Raw genomic sequence first — 15,070 nt, forward strand, 5'->3', positions numbered from 1 at the left:
GAAGCCAAAGCCTGCTGGGAAAAAAAACAGGAATGGGCGATTGCAGCACCATACACAGAGCCAAGGAGCTTGGAAACCTCTGGGAGGAGCAGCTGGGTGAAAAGAGGCAGGCCTCTATGGGATTCCAGATCACATCCTACTGGGACACAAATGACCCTGGAGGGCTGTGCTTATAATTTCTCAAGGGCCTGGCACTTAGCTCTGCCATCCCAGTGACTCACATGATAATTTTCCAGGCCTCCAAACTGGGTCAACAAGCTTTGTTTGTCCAGAGAGCTCCCCTGGGAGGCGCTGGAAGAAAAGCAGACTGAATGGGGATGTTTGGCCAGGTGATTCTTTTTGCTGACTTTCAGCCGGAGGAAATATTACCAGTATTCAGGCCAAAAGTTTGGAGAACTAAAAGCTGCCAAGCATCTGGACTGGATCAACATGCACAAGAGTCATTAGTTAAGAGTTAACCTCACTGCTAATGGTGGGTTTTGTCATTCAAGAACAAAAGAGATAACTTGCATGTGTGTGTGTGTGTGTATGCGCGCACGTGTGCGTGCATGCGCACACATGCATGTGCTCAGTCAATCTGTCATCTCCAACTCTTCGCAGCCCTGTGGACTATAGCCTGCCAGGCTCCTCTGTCCATGGGATTCTCCAGGCAAGAATACTGGAGTGGGTTGCCACTCCAGATCCTCCTCCAGTGGATCTTCCTGACTCAGAGATCAAATCAGCGTCTCAGGCAGATTCTTTAGCACTGAGCCACCTGGGGAGCCCCCAGGTAACTTGGGAAGACCCTAAATCAAGATATTCACTTCTCACAGATAAGAAAGACAGCAAGCTTGTGCTGTGAATCATAGAGGCTTTCTTTAACTGTGTGACCTAATCAGCTTATTTATTAAGCAATGGAATCATCCTGGGGCAGTATTTCTCAGATTTGAGAAATCACAGACCCCAAGAACATATCTGAAGACTTATATCTGAAGAAATTTTATAACTTAGAATTAACAGTTTCTTATCTGCCTGCAATGCAGGAGATCTGGGTTTGATCCCTAGGTCAGGGAAGACCCCCCTGGAGGTGGGAATGGCTACCCACTCCAGTATTCTTGTCTGGAGAATCCCAAGGACAGAGGAGCCTGGCGGACTACAATCTGTGGGGTCACAAAGAGTCAGACATGACTGAGTGACTCAGCACGCATGCATAGAAGCATTATTCACAATGGCCAGAAAGCGGAAACAAGCTGAAACTAAGCAAGACACTGTGGGGCTCTCCTGGGTACAAACCCTTCATGTTTCTTGTTTGTAGGATATAGGCTTCATTCAGTGTCCTAGACCTTTGGTGAGTTCCACAGGGATGATTCAAACAGTTGCTAATCAGGGAGGAGAGGAAATATAGAAACAGGGGAGGAGCAGTCAAGAAACAAAAATGCAGGGACTTCCCTGGAGGTCCAGTGGTTAGGTCTCTGTGCTTCCACTGCAGGCAGCATGGTGCCATCCCTGGTCAGGGAATTAAGATCCCACATGCCCGTGGCATGACAAAACAAATAAACCAACAAAAACAATAGTGTGGGGGTAAGGTCCTTGTCCTTTTGAAGAAACGTATATAACAATGTCTTTGAGTTCTTCTGCAGGAACCCAGGTGGAGGGTGGTATCTTCAGGTTGAGCACAAGATTCCTAGAACACCACCCTCACCACCAACCAACCAGAAGAAAGTCACACAACTTTCTTTGACATGAACCCTCATCCCACATTTTGCCCACTGGGGAGTTCAGGTTTTCTGAGTACAAGCTGCCCATTCTCCTGCTTGGCCCTGTGATAAGTCACCTTTCTCTGCTCTAAACCCTGATGTTTTGCTAGTCTAAGAGTTAAATTTACACGAGACAGATTAACAGGAGAAAATCATATAAAGTTTACTTACATAAATATGTGGGAGGCACCCAGGAAAATTGAATAACTCACCAAAATGGCCTCATTTTAAATAACTTCTTCAACTAAAGACAAAAGATGTTTAGGGTAGGGAGAGTTGGTTTTGGAAGGTTAACAGGAAAAGTACAGTAAAGTGATGCAGATTTAAGATGCCTTCCCACCATGGTTTCTAGACTTTTGGGTTCTTCCACATAGAAGGGGGAGATTTCCCTTACAAATGTAAATGTTTCTTACTGCTACTGCTAAGTCACTTCAGTTCTGTCCGACTCTGTGTGACCCCATAGACGGCAGCCCACCAGGCTCCCCTGTCCCTGGGATTCTCCAGGCAAGAACACTGGAGTGGGTTGCCATTTCCTTCTCCAATGCATGAAAGTGAAAAGTGAAAGTGAAGTCGCTCAGTTGTAAGGCAATTCCTACTTGGTTTTCAGAGCCCTTCCCTGGCTGGGGAACTGACACCCTGCAAGCTGTGTGGTGTGACCAAAAAAAAAGAACCAGAGAAACTTATCAGGAAATTACCTGAGGCCAGATTAAAGGAGTACAGGCCCTGCACACACCCAAATCTAATCAGCAACCCTGCCCTTGAACCATTGCTATGAAACTCCTCACCAAATCCTCCCTAGTCAGGACACACAGTTTCTGAGGCATAAGCCCACCGTTATCCCCGCTTTGGCAAAGCAAAGCTACTCGTTTCTTCTTCAACCAAATCTCTGTCTCTGAGATTCGATTCACCACCAGTGCATAGAGGTTGAGCTTTCGGCATCAGTACCAATTAATCTAATGTGGAAAATTCTCTGAGAAAGTCTCCTGCTGGGGCCTCACTTGGGTCATGGATTGACCACACCTGATTTAAACACTATGACCTTCCAAAAGTGTCTGAAGCAATGGAATAAAGATGGATGCTGCTAACTGAAGTCAGAGGTGAAGGGCAACGAGAATTTATGTAAGCAAGGGTGATAGGGACAGAGTAAAGGAGCAAAATAGGTGACTAAATAGCTAATCCCACTAGGGGATTGTAAGTAGAAAATATATAGGAGACCCCTGTAAGTTAATGAGTATTCAAGAAAGCAGGTTTCCCTAACCACAAAACCATCAGGCTCGCTTAGCAACAAAACCATACAGCAGAAAGCGCTAGCCATGCCCCCAAACAATAAAACAATGGTCGCATGAGACCCACATACTGTCCAGTGAGCTCTATAAGTTAATGATCACTAGGACATGCTTTCTGCACACATAAAAAACAGTAATTTGTGGACCTTGCTTGATTATGTAAGAAAACTCCCCTACCCAACCTGAGGAGGAACAGATGAATGGAAGCATGATCTCTACTCAAAAAAGACAAAGTTCTCCCCCTTTCCACTTTTCCTTTGATTATAAAAATGTAGTCCAGTAAGTTCTCAAGTTGTGGCATTTCTTGCCCACCCTTCTTGCCCCCCCAACCCCCCCAATTCTAATCTGTCACTTTGCCTCTCACTGAATTCTCTTCTGCATTGCAACATAAAGAACTATGGTACCAGAGCTCTTCGGAGCCCCTGAAACGACACCAAACAGTTGCAAGGGAGGCTTTCCCATATGGTTGGTTTGCACAGGGGCAGAAGTCAAGGAGTACAGGATGTGGTTCACAGCTGGCTCTTCTATTGTTTAGCTAGAGGACAACTGTCTCTACTCTCTGATCTTTTTTTCCCCTCACCTAGAAAAAAATCAGACAATATCCCACCTCTTTGGGAGGTTGTTCAGATGAGTTCAGTTAACCAAACTTTTACTGGGCATCTGATTTTTATGTATTAGACATTGAGCTAGTGCTGGGAGGAAATCAGAGTGGCCCCTATCTTCAGGGGGCTTCTCTGGTGGCTCAGTGGTATAGAATCAGTCTGCTAATGCAGGAGATGTGGGGTTTGATCCCTGGGTCAGGGAGAACCCTGGAGAAGGAAATGGCAACCCACTGCAGTATTCTTACCTGGGAAATCCCACAACAGAGGAGCCTGTCAGGCTACAGTCCGTGGGGTCACAAAAGAGAAAGACATGACTTAGCAACTAAACAATAACAACTACCTTCCGGAAGCCGGAGCTAGTGGGGTAGACTGCTATACTGAGTGCTATGGAAAGAAATTTTAAAGGACTCTGAAAACTACTAAAGTTCTACAAAATCTATGATAATAATATAACTTTATTATCTAACATGAGTCAGTGGTTGATCTGATTCCTGACTCTGGGTATTTTTCTAATACGAATATTTTTGTAGGGACTTCTCCAGTGGTCTAGTGGTTAAAAATCCATGCTTCCACTGCAGGGTCACAGGTTTGATCCCTGATTGAGGAACTAAGATTCCACATACCTCACAGCACAGCCAAGAAAAAGAATACTTTTGTAGAATTAAGCATTGAGGCACTTATTGAATATCAGTTACCTGGGCGTTGACTGAACTCACCGTTTTCCAGAAAGACATTTTCATGATGTGCCCACTAGGTGTCTCAATATTTTGTAAGAAAATAGAAAAGCACAATGTTTTCACCTGTATCTTGAGTCAGCTGTAATATAAAGATATTACTCGGCTAAAATCTCAACTACTTTCTAGCAACCATTGTGAAAAATGCCAGCAAGTATAGTTTCCTCTCTTTGAGAAGGAAAGAAAATTTCTTTGTGGATTCTCTCTCTTTCTCATAATCCATGTATCTGCAAATTATTCTCCTAAGAAAACCAAGAAGAAATTGGCTTGGAAGACCAAAAATAAGTTTTTCCATCAAGTGAATACCAAGACCCTACATGCAAGAACAAGATAAAATCAAACAAACAAACAAAAAAACACCCTACAGGCAACAGCATTGCATCCCCACTGGTTTCCTGGGCTAGAATTTAGTTGTCATCTACATATGAGGTGACATCCCAAAGTACATCATAGTATTTGTGTACCCAGGCAGAATGTGTTCCTTTCTACTTTCACAGGTGTCAATCCAGGGTTCCTTGCATTGTGAATTTCAGGGTTGTAAATGACACATAACTGCTTATCCCAATGTTTTTACCTTTGTTGTGCATGACTTTTCTTTAGGTGGCCTGTGGTAGAACCCTTTGCCTATGAGTGACATCAGAGAGAAAGCTACCAGGTAATAAACAGGAGACTGAATGCCCTCAAAAATCAACTGCTATTTTAAAAGCTCAACTCATCAGACTTTCACAAACTGCAAATGGAAGTATAACTGGATATAACCTTTCTGCAATGCAATTTGGCAATATCTAGTCAAGAATATATTTAACAGTGTGTGTCTGTCAGAATCCCAGAAGGAAAGGGATTTCTTCCAGGATGGTTCAAATGAGGAGACTTTAGTAAAAGGACTACTTACAGATGGGTAGCCCCCGTTAAGGGGGTAAACAAGGGTTGTTGAGGCCAGTCAAAGAACAACATCCCTAGAGATAAAGGGACAAGGCAAGGAAATAATCTTATGGAACTCAGTAAGGGCAAGAACAGTGGAGGAGGAACCGCTAAGAAAGGAGGGGGAGGCAGGGCTTGGAGGTAGGGACAGGCACGCAGCCACTGCCTCAGAGCAGGAAGACAGAGAGGAGGAGAAACCTTGACTTCTCTCTCTTTTTGCTTCTTGATCTCCTCCTGGTGCCACCAACTGAATGAAGCTCAAGGAAGCCAAAGGCACAAGATCCCAGACTTGCAATCTATAAAGAGACAAAGAAGAATGAGGAAAAGCAGAGAAGGGGTGGGAAGAGGAATAGAAAATAACCAGCACAAGACTATAATCCATTTCTTTACCCTAAGGGACATAATCAAACAGAGAAGAAAAGAATCATATGAAAGTATAAGCATAATAGTGAAAGTTAAGCACAATAGTGAAAAAAATGAAAACAAGCTAATTTCCTTTAATAGGAGGATGGATAGATAAATGGGCTTCCCTGGCGGCTCAATAGGGGCTTCCCAGGTGGCACTAGTGGTAAAGAATCTGCCTGCCAAGGCAGGAGACTCCAGAGACACAGGTTTGATCCCTGGGTTGGGAAGATCCACTGGAGTAGGAAATGGCACCCCACTCAGCATGCATTCTTGCCAGGAAAATTTCATGGGCAGAGGAACCTGGCAGGTTACAGTCCATGGGGCTGCAGAGAGTCAAATGTGACTGAGCACGTACAGATAAATATATTATAGTGCATCCATACTTCAGAATTGGTGCCATTATTAATATTTTTGAAGAATCTGTGCTGATATGCAGAAATGCTTACAATAAAATGTTAATTAAGAAAGAAGGTACACAACTATATGCATAGTATTAGCTCAATTCCATTAACACCTAAATGCAAAGGGAAAAATACCTAACAATGTGGGTTTTTAAAATTTTAAATATTTAAATTTTAATATAAAAAAGTAAAACTTTTAAAATATAAAGTTAAATTTTAAATTTGATTTTAATAAATTAATGGCTACAATAAAATTTAAAATTATGCTTGAAGATGTGTACAAAAATGTATTACTCCCTTATTCTCCTCCCTGCTTGGAACTCCTAACAACATTAATAATCTCTTTTTGATGATGGGACATTATAATTTTTTCTTCATAACTTCCAATATTTTTCCTTTTCACAATAAGCATAGAATACTTTTGTGATCAGGGGAAAGAGTCAAAGCCAAAAAAAGAGTCGATCTCACTGAAATGTACTCTACTCAATTTAAAATATTAATAAGGGATAAAACAATTTTTTAAGTAAGTTAAAACCAGTGACATGAAGGGTGAACCTCAATCTATGTCTATGTGATATCTGGACAAAAATGAAAGAAACATCATCAATTTCTGCTGCTGCTGCTGCTGCTGCTAAGTCGCTTCAGTTGTGTCCGACTCTGTGAGACCCCATAGACGGCAGCTCACCAGGCTCCCCTGTCCCTGGGATTCTCCAGGCAAGAACACTGGAGTGGGTTGCCATTTCCTTCTCCAATGCATGAAAGTGAAAAGTGAAAGGGAAGTCACTCAGTCGTTTCCAACCCTGAGCGACCCCATGGACTGCAGCCTACCAGGCTCCTCCATCCATGGGATTTTCCAGGCAAGCCTACTGGAGTGGGTGCCATTGCCTTCTCTGCATCAGTTTCTACATGATATCAAATATCCAGATATTTTAGATGATTTTGGTTTTTGACTACATTTTTCACTCTTCACTTGAATGACAGGCATCATATTAATTCAGCTTTAGTTAAACTCATTCTTATCTTGCAACTCTGAAAAATGTAAGAAATTTCTATAACCTAAAAGTTGTTCCTCACATTGAAATAATTATGTTCTCTCTTTTAAATTGTATATTTTACTCTTCAGTATCACTTTTAACTATATTTTATTTTTATTAATTATCAAATAATAAACCAATGCATTCTTGTTTTTAAGATCCAAGCCGTATAAAGAATACAAGTGTCCCTCGTTCACCTGCTCACACTTTGTCTCCTTCCCCTAGGTAACCTGTGTTCAGTTTGTCATGTAACTCTCAAGACATTTGCTTAGTATTTTCATGCATATTTCTCCAGGATCCTTGGATTTCCTTGGTGGCTCAGATGGTAAAGAATCTGCCTACAATGTGAGAGACCTGGGTTTGATCCATGGATTGGGAAGATCCCCTGGAGGAGGGCACGGCAATCCACTCCAGTGTTCTTGCCCAGGGAACCCACATGGACAGCAGATCCTGCAGGCTACAGTCCATGAGGTCACAAAGAGTCGGACACGACTGAGCGACTAAGCACAGCATATGCATATAGAATATATAGTTTTATTTTTATTTTCTAAAAAATCGATGCTGTATTGTACATATTATTCTGCAACTCACTTTAAAAAACCAGGAAGGTTTTTTTAAATTTTTATTTATTTCTTTTGTGGTTGTGCTGGGTCTTCGTTGCTGTGCAGGTTTTTCTCTAATTCCGGCAAGCAGGGGCTACTCTCTAGTTTTGGTGCACGGACCTCTCCTTGCCCTGGCTTCGCTGTTGTGGAGTGTGGGCTCTAGAGCACATGTGCTTCGGTAGTTATGGGCTCTAGAGACTCAATTCAGACTCAATAGTTGTGGTGCATGGGCTTGGTTACTCTGCGGCATGTGGGATATTCCTGGATCAGGGATCAAACCCATGTCTCCTGCATTGGCAGGTGGATTCTTCACCACTGAGCCACCAGGGAAACCCGAAACTCATTTTTTTTTTCTCATGTTGAAGCTTTGCTTCTTCTTTTTTTTTTGTAGTTGTTACACAATTTCCATTGTTGACATACTGTAGTTTTTCTGATCACTCCTGGTTAATGGTTCTTTGGGTTGTTTTTAGTTGTCTGCTATTTCAGACAATTCTATAGTGAAAACCCTTACACATGCCTCTATATCTATATGCAAGCATTATTGTCTAAAGGAGCTGATGAAAAATGGACCTTTTCTGGTTTGAAAAGTGTGTGCACTTAAATTTTTACTTGGTACTATTGAGCAGGCTCCCATAAAGGTTTATCGATTTACACTTTCAATAAGAAGATGAAAAGATGCCAGCCTCACTAATAATCAGGACAATGCAAATTCAAATAAAATAGGATACCGTTCTTACCATTTGGGGTTCACAAATTCAAAAGGATTGATAAAGCAAAGTGTGAGGGAAGATAGAGACATGTATCTTCACATAATGTTCTTTTTACAGCCAGCATCCGCACATTATGGAAGATTCCTTGGAGACTTATTATGAAAAGTGATTATGCTAGACTGTTACAATAAATAAACAGGATATTTCTGTTACAGGATCATTGATTTTTATACATGCTAATAGCCACCCTCTGTTAATATATACTCACCCAGAGTTTTTATCAGGTATTATTGTTTTGCAATTACTAATTTCTCTTTATTTATTTATTTATTTATTTTGGCCATATCATTGTGGCCTGTGAGATCTTCATTCCCAGGGATTGAACCCCTGCAGTAGAAGTACTGAGTCCTAACTACGGGGCCACCAGGGAATTCCCTATGATTACTAATTCCTTAATTTACCAAGTAGATAAGAATTTCTTCTTTTAACAACCACACTTTGGTTTATAATTTATAAAGTACTTTCACATTCTCATACGTTACTTCAGTTGATTTCTGCCTCAGTGACAGTGTGAGATGCTATTTCAGATGAGGAAACTGAAGCTCAGAGACGTTAAATGGTTTTCCAAGGTCACAGTTATAAGTGGAAGGGCTCAGGTCTTCTGACTCTCAGTTCCATTAGCGTCTCACTTTCTTAGTTTTTTTAAAACAAAGTACAGCTCAAGTCCTCCTGTCTCTTCCATGGAGCTCAAGGCATCCAGAATGAACCATAGGGGGCAGTCTGGTGCAGCAGAAGACAGAATAGGGTGGAAGCCTACTCCGTGAGAACTGGCTTGTTGTTTCTACTCTGTGCTCCCCTAGCTGTATGATCACGTGGCCTCAGCTGCCTGTTTCCAAAAATAGACATGATGGGACTTCCCTGGTAGCTCAGCGATAAGGATCTGCTTGCCAATGCAGGGGACATGGGTTCCACCCCTGGTCCAGGAGGATTCCACATGCCACAGAGCAACTAAAGCCCGTGTGCCACAACTACTGTGCCTGAGCTCCAGGGCTCTCGAGCCACAACCACTGAGCCTGTGAACCTAGAGTCTATGCTCCACAAGAATACATGCTGCTTACTTACCACTATTGAAAAAAGAGATGATGCTGTGCAGCTCCTTCCAGTTGTGAGATTTTATTTAAGCCAGATGTAAGCTATGACTGATGCTGAAGCTGAAACTCCAATATTTTGGCCACCTCATGTGAAGAGTTGACTCATTGGAAAGGACCCTGATGCTGGGAGGGATTGGGGGCAGGAGGAGAAGGGGACAACAGAGGACTAGATGGCTGGATGGCATCACTGACTCGATGGACATGAGTTTGGGTAAATTCCGGGTGATGGACAGGGAGGCCTGGCGTGCTGCGATCCGTGGGGTCGCAAAGAGTCGGACACAACTGAGCGACTGAACTGAACTGAACTGAAGCTAGGGTTCTTTCTCTGCTCATACATTTTATGAAATACCATTTTTTGCAATGAATTTATACGTTGAAAATATGAATCCATGAAGAAAGAAATTTACCATACAATGCTTTCTTTGAAATATAAAAATGTTCCCTTATCTTTTTTCTTTCTTTATATATATACATACATATATATATAAAACATTATATGGCAAAACCCTTACCGAAGGCTACGGAAATCCCCAAGGGAAGAGCCACTGGTTTCAGGTAGCTGACTGTGTCTGAAAAGACATTTTCTGCCTGGATCTCTTATTACTTGGCATGATTCCAACTCTGCTTACATTTTTGTAAGCAGAAATCTATTATAAAAAATCTATTATTACAGATTTTAAAAGTGCTTATTTTCCCAACCTACTTCAATAGTGTGAAAGCTTTAACCCCAGTTGTTCTTTATAGTTCCAACTTCCATAAGAGCTATAAGGAGTCTTAAGAGAGCACTTGATCCTGTCTTCTATCTTTGAACAAATAAAATATTTTTCCATTTAACAGAGGCAGCATCCAATGCCCAGAAAGCCTGTAACTTATTCAAGGTTTCATAGCTAGGGAGTCTCCTCGTGCAGAACTTATTCCATTCTTAGTGCATGACAATTTATTGGTGATCCTGGCTCTTCCACAAAAATTACAACAAAAGTCAAAATAAGTAAACCATCAGATCATTGGATGTTTTTATTTTATCACACACTACAAATTTTTCCATTTCTAACCATATTTTGATGCATTATTTATGAGGGCCAACTGGTCACAGGTTTACCAAGAAAACTAGAATTTTAAGTGTGCTTCGTTTTTTCCAGGAAAAACACTGCATAGCTTGGATTTATCCTTAACCTGCTCATCAGTGAGTCATGAGGCAAACAAATTTGTTAACAACATTTAAAAAAAAAACAAAACTGATGTATATCAGTTGCTCAATCATGTCTGACTCTTTGTGACCCCATGAACCGCAGCACGCCAGGCCTCCCTGTCCATCACCAACTCCCGGAGTCCACCCAAACCCATGCCCATTGAGTCAGTGATGCCATCCAACCATCTCATCCTCTGTCCTCCCCTTCTCCTCCTGCCCTCAATCTTTCCCAGCATCAGGGTCTTTTCAAATGAGTCAGCTCTTCGCATCAGGTGGTCAAAGTACTGGAGTTTCAGCTTCAACATCAGTCCTTCCAATGAAGACCCAGGACTGATCTTCTTTAGGATGGACTGGTTGGATCTCCTTGCAGTCCAAGGGACTCTCAAAAGAGTCTTCTCCAACACCACAGTTCAAAAGCGTCTTCTCCAACACCACAGTTCAAAAGCATCAGTTCTTTGGCACTCAGCTTTCTTTATAGTCCAACTCTCACATCCATACATGACCACTGGAAAAACCATAGCCTTGACCAGATAGACCTTTGTTGACAAAGTAATGTCTCTGCTTTTTAATATTCTGTCTAGGTTGGTCATAACTTTCCTTCCAAGGAGTATGCATCTTTTAATTTCATGGCTGCAATCACCATCTGCAGTGATTTTGGAGCTTCAAAAAATAAAGTTAGCCACTGTTTCCCCATCTAGTTGCCATGAAGTGATGGGACTGGATGCCATGATCTTAGTTTTCTGAATGTTGAGCTTTAAGCCAACTTTTTCACTCTCCTCTTTCACTTTCATCAAGAGGCTCTTTAGTTCTTCTTCACTTTCTGCCATAAGGGTGGTGTCATCTGCATATCTGAGGTATTGATATTTCTCCTGGCAATCTTGATTCCAGCTTGTGTTTCCTTCAGTCCAGCGTTTCTCATGATGTACTCTGCATATAAGTTAAATAAGCAGGGTGACAATATACAGCCTTGACGTACTCCTTTTCCTATTTGGAACCAGTCTGTTGTTCCTTGTCCAGTTCTAACTGTTGCTTCCTGACCTGCATACAGGTTTCTCAAGAGGCAGGTCAGGTGGTCTGGTATTCCCATCTCTTTAAGAATTTTCCACAGTTTATGTGATCCACACAGTCAAAGGCTTTGCCACAGTCAATAAAGCAGAAATAGATATTTTTCTGGAACTCTCTTGCTTTTTCAATGATCCAGCAGATGTTGGCATTCGATCTCTGCTTTCTCTGCCTTTTCTAAAACCAGCTTGAACATCTGGAAGTTCACGGTTCACGTATTGCTGAAGCCTGGCTTGGAGAATATTGAGCATTATTTTACTAGGGTGTGAGGTAAGTGCACTTGTGAGGTAGTTTGAGCATTCTTTGGCATTGCCTGTCTTTGGGATTGGAATGAAAACTGACCTTTTCCAGTCCTGTGGCCACTGCTGAGTTTTCCAAATTTGCTGACATATTGAGTGCAGCACTTTCACAGCATCATCTTCCCAGATTTGAAATAGCTCAACTGGAATTCCCTCACCTCCACTAGCTTTGTTCTTAGTGATGGTTCCTAAGGCCCACTTGACTTCACATTCCAGGATGTCTGGCTCTAGGTGAATGTGTATGTCTATGAAATTGTTAACTATATTCTAAAAATACGATTCACTTTCTGGCTCAGTTTCTCAGAGAATCTCTCAAAATTAGGCACATAATACACCAGCTACACACAGGTGTGTGCGTATGTGTTTGTGTGTGTGTACATACACAATGCAGCTGAGAAAAGAACTTTTAAAATGACTAGACTAGAATAAGCTCTATTGCTCGTGTCACTTTCTATTCTTGTATCATCAATTTCCCTCTTCTTTTAAATGGGCTCTGATCTATCCAAGTGTTCTCTTTTCTTCTCCCATTAATGGATAAATAACTTGTACAATTCTCTTGATTTATATCCAGGCTTCCCCATCAGGCTTCACAAGCATTGGTCTAGATGTTGGAAATGGCCTCAAGCTATCATCTGACACAGACCTCCCTCAGTAGCAAGAAAAGCATTATCATTCTCTATTTTCAGACTTAGCAGATAGGAACTGAGTACACATAATCTTCAACGTACTTTTCTAGGTATTACGAAGAGAGTACAAAAAAATAGCAGGAAGAGCCCTACCCTCGTGAACTTCCAGACTATCAGAAACAGTGTACTATAGATAGCTACATGAAAGATCACAAGACAAGCCATAAAGTGTCAAATGATACCACTAAGTTCAAAGAGAAAAAACCCGTGAGATCAGAGGGAAAGGTAACTTCTAGTTGGGGTGATGTCAGGAAAGCTTTGTGTTGTTGTTTAGACGCTAAGTTGTATCCAACTATTTGTGATCCCATGGACTGTAGCCCACCAGGCTTCTCTGTCCACGGGATTTCCCAGGCAAGAATACTGGAACGGGTTGTCTTTTCCTTCTCCAGGGGCTCCTCCTGACTCATGGATTGAATCTGTGACTCCTGCATTGGCAGGCAGATTCTTTACTGCTGAGCCACCACGAAAGCCTAGTAGGGGAGTATTTGTATTAAGAACTAAGATGACATAGCTAGGTAGGGTTAGTCAGGTAGTGATGGAGGAGGACAGTTTAGATAGAAGACTGTAAGGACGAGGACACTGCATTGGGAAATCATGCATCATGTACAGGGAGCTAGAATGCTGTTTGACCCAAGAGTAGAGCAAGTGATGAAACTGAACACCCAAGGCTATATAGCACTACAAGGCCCTAAATAGGGACTGAATCCCAGGAATCTTCCTTCTGTAGTGTTCTTCCCATAATTTGATCAAATAAACATTTTAGCCACTGCATGCTTTCCTTACAACTGCCCATTATATACTGTCCATTAATTAATTGATTCAACACTTATTGACTATCTACTACATACCAAACACAAATGGACTCTGTGGTCTCCAGGGTTGATTTGGTGTGTTATAAAATAATTTTTTTTTCCAAATGGAGAGTCAGGCTAATATAATATTGGGCCAAGACAGATTTCCTTTCCCTTTAATTGCTAGAATTTTATTGAGTTATGCTTCAGAGCAAATACTATAAATAACAGAGAGAATTAAATAAACCACAAAAAAGGATCTCTGCGTCATTTTTCTACATTATATCAATACACTGAGTCTTACACATGCTTTTTCCATTACTACTTTTGCTTATGTTTGAACAAGGGGTAATACAAGAGGATCTGAAACCTTCCATTCTTGAGCAAAAAGTTAAAAACATTCCATATCATCTAGTACAACAAAACTCACTTCCTTTCAGCTTATCAACCACCAAAAGACATTTCCCCTTTGTACTTGTTATTTTTAATGTAACTATGGAGACGCAGCACTTTTTATGCAACTGACACACATGATTCTGGTTTAATGTACTCATTTTCTAAGAAACATTTTAAAAATTGTGGTCACTATTAAAGCTTTGAGCTACTTTGGTATTTCAATGTAAATCCAATACATGTGTTAGTTAAATTCATGAGGGAATAGTTAAGTACCAGGGACTACAGAGTCTTAATAATTCCAATGAATTGCTCCTAATTTAAACTTTGGGGCCAGAAAATAAAAGGGGGGGGGTAATTATTATTTGAATAAATTAGGCTGTTAGATAGTTCTATAAGTTGTAGAGTTTATAAAGCTGAGTTTTGAGAGTTACATTTCCAGGCATATGGCAGGCTAGACATTCAGACTGCCCTTCCTAGTGGAAACAATTTTTTTTTCTGGCTGCACCATGCAGCTTGCGGGATCTTAGTTCTCCAACCAGGGACCGAACCAGCCCTGGCAGTAAAAGAGTCAAATCCTAAACCATTAGAACGTAGCGAATTCCCTGAAAACAATTTAAAAAGCTGAATTAAAAAAAAAAAAAAATCCTAAACCTCTTAAAAGCACCAAAACATGGACTAGAAAGCTAGGAATTATAAGCTCAAAGAGAAGTGAAGTAGAGCCCAGACAAGTACATGGACAGCACTGTCTTAGAAACACTAGCAGGCCCCATTTACACCCGATTCACAAAAATGATGCCCCTGGAGTTGCTCAATCCTGTGTCCTGAGATCACTTTTGACCTAAGGCATTTGCTCAAGCTGGTGAACTTCAGCTTTGGCCTCAGTCAGGGTGCAGAGCAGGGTCAGGGGAGGGGAGGTAGTGGGACAGAAGGTAAAGCCTAGGCATTAGTGAATCCTGTAGGAGACCTCTCTTCCAATAAAACTTAGACCTTATGGGTAGGGATGAAAAAACCTACACACCCAACGCACCCAATTATCCTCAGATGACTACAAGGAAAATTCCCGTG

Source organism: Bubalus bubalis, chromosome 11, assembly GCF_019923935.1.
Source record: "Bubalus bubalis isolate 160015118507 breed Murrah chromosome 11, NDDB_SH_1, whole genome shotgun sequence".
Taxonomy (NCBI): Eukaryota; Metazoa; Chordata; class Mammalia; order Artiodactyla; family Bovidae; genus Bubalus; species Bubalus bubalis.